This window comes from Pogoniulus pusillus, chromosome 22 (assembly GCF_015220805.1).
Source record: "Pogoniulus pusillus isolate bPogPus1 chromosome 22, bPogPus1.pri, whole genome shotgun sequence".
In the NCBI taxonomy this organism is placed as follows: domain Eukaryota; kingdom Metazoa; phylum Chordata; class Aves; order Piciformes; family Lybiidae; genus Pogoniulus; species Pogoniulus pusillus.
In genome coordinates this window covers 18,343,654-18,349,272 of record NC_087285.1, presented here as the reverse complement: position 1 = coordinate 18,349,272, position 5,619 = coordinate 18,343,654, and the positions used below count along the sequence as shown (strand labels likewise).

General features: G+C 51.2%; 1 long non-coding RNA gene across 1 annotated transcript; it reads left to right on the top strand.

Moving 5' to 3' along the window:
• Positions 1-813: 813 nt before the first annotated feature.
• On the top strand, positions 814-2,154 carry LOC135185021 (uncharacterized). The gene is made up of 2 exons (XR_010306330.1): positions 814-1,167; positions 1,805-2,154. It is a non-coding gene; the product is annotated as an uncharacterized LOC135185021 (long non-coding RNA).
• Positions 2,155-5,619: the final 3,465 nt, after the last annotated feature.

Below are 5,619 nucleotides of genomic sequence, written 5' to 3'. Positions count from 1 at the left end.
GCTCCCCTTTAATTCTTCCAAACATCCATGTGCAAGGCTGTAAAATCTCTTTAGCAGCCAGCATGGCACGAGAACAAACCCCTTTATTTAAAGAGAAAAGGATCTAGCTCATACATCCTTCTTACACTGAGATGAGTAGGGAGAGCCTCCCAGAGAGCCTCGAGAGAAGGGGAGGCTCAGGGGTGACCTCATTATTGTCTACAACTACTTGAAGGGAGGCTGTAGCCAGCTGGGGTTGGGCTCTTCTGCCAGGCAAACAGCAACCGAGCAAGGGGACACAGTCTCAAGTTGTGCCAGGAGAGGTCTAGGCTGAATGTTAGGAGGAAGTTCCTGGCAGAGAGAGTGATTGGCATTGGAATGGGCTGCCCAGGGAGGTGGTGGAGTTGCTGTCCCTGGAGGTCATAGAATCATAGAATCAACCAGGTTGGAAGAGACCTCCAAGATCATCCAGTCCAACGTATCCCCCAGCCCTGTCCAGTCAGCCAGACTTTGGCACTGAGAGCCTCATCCAGTCCTTTCCTTTTCCTTTCCTCTTTTCCTTTCCCTTTTCTCTTTCCCTCTCCTTTTCCTTTCTTCTTCTCTCTTCCTTTACCTTTCCTCTTTTCCTCTCCTCTTTCACTTTTTCTTTCCTCCTTCTCTTTTCCTTTCCCTTTTTCTTTCTCCACCTCCTCCACCTCCCCTTTTCCACCCCACCTGCAGCATATTCTCCCCCCACCCCCGCAGCACCTGAGGTCAATTGAAGTCTCCTCCCAGCCCAGGTGTGGCCACTTTGCCCTCCCGGCTCACTCCCCCATATAAGCAGTGCAGGAGGAGCCCAGCCCCAAGCTGGGCCCATTGCGGGCCAAGGGATCCTCTGCCTGGCATCCCAGGTGAGTGCCCACGGGTGAGCACCGGGTGCATGGTGGAGGGTTTCAAAGGCCGGGGGGCCTCGCTGGCCCCCCGGCTAGCTAGGGCCATGTTAGGGCTACTGACCGACTGCAACATCCAACCTTAGCTCACGGGTGCTAAGTCTGTGTTGTTATTGAGGCTGAGCTTTGTCTAGGAGATTGCCTGCTTGAAGGTCTTGCCACAGGTTCTGCTGGGGGTGAGAAGATGGAGATGAAGATGGAGACGAAGATGGAGACGAAGATGGAGGTGGAGGTAGTGGTAATGGTGGAGCAGGAGCTGGTAAGGTAGGGTGGAGGGAGGTGGGAGGGCAGCAGAGGCTGCCCGGGGAAGGGAGAAGCGAGTCGGAGGGCGGCAGGGGCTGCCCGGGGAAGGGAGAAGCGAGTCGGAGGGCGGCAGGGGCTGCCCGGGGAAGGGAGAAGCGAGTCGGAGGGCGGCAGGGGCTGCCCGGGGAAGGCAGAAGCGAGTCGGAGGGCGGCAGGGGCTGCCCGGGGAAGGCAGAAGCGAGTCGGAGGGCGGCAGGGGCTGCCCGGGGAAGGGAGAAGCGAGTCGGAGGGCGGCAGGGGCTGCCCGGGGACGGGAGAAGCGAGTCGGAGGGCGGCAGGGGCTGCCCGGGGAAGGGAGAAGCGAGTCGGAGGGCGGCAGGGGCTGCCCGGGGAAGGCAGAAGCGAGTCGGAGGGCGGCAGGGGCTGCCCGGGGAAGGGAGAAGCGAGTCGGAGGGCGGCAGGGGCTGCTCGGGGAAGGGAGAAGGGAGTCGGAGGGCGGCAGAGGCTGCTCGGGGAAGGCAAAAGGGGATGGTAGCAGGGGTGGGGGTGTGTGCTCCGGATGAAATGCTTTAGAGCTCCCCAGAAGTGTCCGTAGTAGACTCTAGAGTTCTGCTCTTTCTTATTGCCTCTAACTCTGTGTTTGCCTTTCAAAGGCTGCAGCAAACAGCAGAGCCTGAACTCCAGAGGCACCATGAAGTCCACCCAAGAAGAGTAGAGCAGCAGCAGCACTGCAGCCCAGCGGGACCTGCTTGGTGTCATTGTCCAGGAGCCAACCTGGTTTTGTCCCAGCATTTTCTGGGTTAAAGCCTGGTGTCAAACCAGAGAAGGTGTTGAAGCAAAGCCTGGCTGAGGCACTTAGTGCCATGGTCTGGTTGGCTGGACAGGGCTGGGTGCTAGGTTGGGCTGGCTGAGCTTGGAGGTCTCTTCCAACCTGGTTGATTCTATGAGTCTAGGGAACTATTCCTGATTCCACACGGTTGGTGCTGGGTTGAGCAGCATTCCAGAGAGCCATATCATACAGGCTGCTCTGATCTCATTCAGGTGCTGAAGGATTAATTGCCACCAAAGTGGATTTATTCCTCACTGCTGCTTCCCTTCTGTGGAAAATTACTTTTGCTCTAATTTTCTACACAGTTTTATTAAATAAGGACATCAGTCTCCCTGAAAGAAAATCTTTGACTCGGGGTTCAGAGTGTCAGTTTCTAGCACACCTATACTCATAGTCCTGCTCAGAGGAGGTGATTGCTTTAAGAGTCCTTTAACACAGACTGCATCAAAAAGGGCATTTTTTTCTTACAGGCCAAGAAACTGTCTAGCTGGAGACATTATTAGATAACTCTTTTCCTAGGGACCCAACCAGAGCCTGGGCTGCAGCAGAAGTGTGGCCAGCAGGGCCAGGGAGGTGATTCTCCCCCTCTACTGTGCTCTGCTGAGACTCCACCTGGAGTACTGCATCCAGTTCTGGAGCCACTATTACAAGAGGGATGTGGAGATGCTGGAGTGTGTCCAGAGAAGGGCCAGGAGGATGCTCAGAGGGCTGCAGCAGCTCTGCTGTGAGCACAGACTGAAAGAGTTGGGGCTGTGCAGGCTGGAGCAGAGGAGGCTCCCAGGTGACCTTCTTGTGGCCTTCCAGTGCCTGAAGGGGACCTACAAAAAAGCTGGGGAGGGACTTTTTATGCTCTCAGGGAGTGCCAGGCCTGGGGGGAATGGAGCAAAGCTGGAGGTGGGGAGATTCAGCCTGGATGTGAGGAGGAAGTTGTTGAGCATGAGAGTGGTGAGAGACTGGAATTGGTTGAGGCCCCATCCCTGGAGGTGTTTGGGGCCAGGCTGGCTGAGGCTGTGGGCAGCCTGCTCTAGGGGTGGGTTGGAACTGGCTGCTCCTTGTGGTCCCTTCCAACCCTGACTGATTCTATGATGTGGTTGTAGACCTCTTCCAACTGCAGGTGCTGATTTTCCTGAGATTTTAGTAATTTTGAGGCTTATGCTAAAAAGACAAAAAGATCATTACAAAGTTTTTCTGGGCTCCATCTTAGGAAGGAATTTAAGTTGAGATTTGAACAGTAGAAGCTGGAAAGCCTCCAACTGAGGGATGCAGGCAAAATCCAGCAGCATTGCCTCCCAGACTATGCCTTACGTGTTGGAAAGATGCAGAATGTCCTGGTCAGCAGTTGTGGAGAAAATAGCCCTTGTTTTAAACAAGAGGGAGATCAGGCTTTACTCTGAGTTAGAATCATAGAATCAACCAGGTTGGAAGAGTCCTCCAAGCTCATCCAGTCTGACCTAGCACCCAGCCCTAGCCAGTCAACCAGACCATGGCACTAAGTGCCTCATCCAGACTATTTTTGAAGACTGGATATTTCTTGAGGACTGGAGTTGTCCCACTGCACTGTCCTTACAGTCCAGTCACACCAATATTTGAAGGACTGAATCCTTGCCTTGAGCTGAAGGATGCTGCTGGCGATAGAAGTGTCTGTTGTCACACACAGAGATGTGCTCCGTATCTGGGGAGCTGGAGCTCTGCATTGCTTAGAATTAGTTACTGGCTCCCTGGGGTGTCCTGGCATTCCTGTACTATGGTACCCCAAAAAGCCACAATTAATCATGTTTAGTACTCAAGCACCTTATTATTTGCCACTTGCCCTGAAATCACAGGATGTTAGGGGTTGGAAGGGACCCAAGGAGATCGAGTCCAACTCCCTGCCAGGCCAGTATAGAATATAAATGAGAAAGTATATGCATAAGATGAGTTTAAAGTATTTTGGCCCTTCTGTGTCACTCAGCTAACCACCTGTGAGGATGTTTACACTGTCTTGCAGCTGGAATCCAGTCCACAAGTGAAAGCTTCACCTTAAATCCAGCTTTCAGTTCAGTCAGGAAAGCTGATGCTTTGTTTCTACCCTAAGTCTCCAAACTCTCTATGGTGACTGTATCACCTTCAAGCATTCTCCCCAAGGGTTTCTTCTGAGTCACCATTTAATCAGAGGTCTTGTTTTAACACTTCCCCTGTGGGACTGCCAACTGTGCCTGTCTACTTCATAACAGTGCTGCTCTTTGAACAAAGTTATGCTCTTTGAACATTGTGATGCTCTTTGAACAGGGCTAGGTAGAATTATCTGCTAGCCAGAACACACTAATGAATGGTTCAGTATTTAATTGTAAACAGATGCTAACCCATTGCAAAGTAAATGTGCTTTTTCCAGCTGGAGGAGCAATATTTAAACCTCAATGCATTGCTTCTTCACAGTGAAGTAATAATCATTTATGTAAGGTAGCAAAGATCCCTTAAGCAAATTCAGCTGTTCATTGCTCTCCACAACTCCCTGAAGGGAGGCTGAAGCCAGGTGGGGCTGGGCTCTTCTGCCAGGCAAGCAGCAACAGAACAAAAGGACATAGCTTCAAGTTGTGCCAGGGGAGGTCTAGGCTGAATGTTAGGAGGAAGTTGTTGGCAGAGAGAGTGATTGGCATTGGAATGGGCTGCCCAGGGAGGTGGTGGAGTTGCCATCCCTGGAGATGTTCAAGCAAAGCCTGGCTGAGGCACTTAGTGCCATGGTCTGGTTGATTGACTAGGGATGGGTGCTAGGTTGATCTTGGAGGTCTCTTCCAACCTGGTTGATTCTATGGTCTCCATGGGCAGAAATGCCCAAGCTCTCTGGGCCTATCTTTCAAGGATTTACCACCCTCACTGCTCTGAGTCTGCTCTGTCTAGCATCTTTGCTGCATAGCAGTGCTTTGCTGTAGGTCTGCTTTAGAACATCATGGGAACATCTCTACATTTCTTCTCATGGAAATGTTTCAGAAGGAAACTGTTTTCACATCTGCCTCCAAAATTAGGTAGCCAACTTTAAACAACTCTCGGACTCTGCAGGGAGCAGTCCCAAAACAGCAGTGCTATTTAAAGTGCTCATTCATGAGTTAAGTGAGGAGTAGTCCCTGGAGGTGCCCAAGAAAAGCCTGCATGGGGCACTTAGTACCATGGTCTGGTTGATTGGGCTGGGTGCTAAGTTGGACTGGAAGAGCTTGGAGGTCTCTTCCAACCTGGCTGAGTCTCTGATCCTATGATTCTCTGACAGGTTTCTGTTTTAAATGACTAATTTGGTAGTTATGACTTTATTACATACATAAATTGTGGTCTATGCTAAGAGGCAGTTTCAGCCTTGATCATACTCCCTGGTCTTAAAATCTGTGACTCAGTACTTTTGCAGTATATCTTAACAACAGTTGCATGATCATTGACTGCTGAATTTGAAAGCTGCAGCAGGTCTCCCTCAGCTGCAAACTTGTCTTGTGTATGGATCTGTGCTGCAAGAAACCCTGCCCGGGGTATTTGTAGAAGACAATTGTTCTTTGTCACGTTACAGATGAATGAATGAAAGAAGAGGGAGATCAAAGGCTTTCTCCTGAGAACAAATCTTTTGTAGGGCAAGAGCTGAACTTACGTTGTTTGATTCCCTTTTTGGTACCTGAGCCA